Here is a 614-nt window from a genome sequence, read left to right on the forward strand (position 1 = left end):
CCATTATGTTTTAAAAATAATAATGCATATTTTTTGTAAAGGAGAGATTTTTGATTTTGTAATAGTTGAAGAAACCAATTGAGAAAAACAAAAAAAAATTTTTTTTTTGTTTTTCTCAATTGTTTGAAAGTTTTCCATTGTTACCCCCGGGCTCGAACTCAGGATTATTAGATCGTACCTTTGTTATGCACCACTAGGCCAAATGACTATATGGTTCAATTTTGAAATTAATGTACGGTTACTGTTTTTCTTTAATAATTCCTTTGCTTTAGAAATACAAACACATTCTTCCTATTACGCATCAAAATGAAAATGATAAATATTTCTTTTTTTTTTTATTTTATAATTTAAAACATTATAATACATACACACCATAAGTAATTGAATTTACTATCCTGGAATCTTAAATCTAGGATGTAGATGGCGCTGCTTCATAAAGATTTCACGTTCTTCTAAGTTCCCATGGCATGAATAGTACCTTCATTTGACTTTGACGTTCAATATTCTTAATCTGTGAACATGAACATGATATTCTTTAGATTGGAAAAATCATAAATATTTTTAATTTGGAAATAAATTTAATATTTTAATTTTCTTAATATATTGTACATAAT

Source organism: Bicyclus anynana, chromosome 26 (assembly GCF_947172395.1).
Source record: "Bicyclus anynana chromosome 26, ilBicAnyn1.1, whole genome shotgun sequence".
Taxonomy (NCBI): Eukaryota; Metazoa; Arthropoda; class Insecta; order Lepidoptera; family Nymphalidae; genus Bicyclus; species Bicyclus anynana.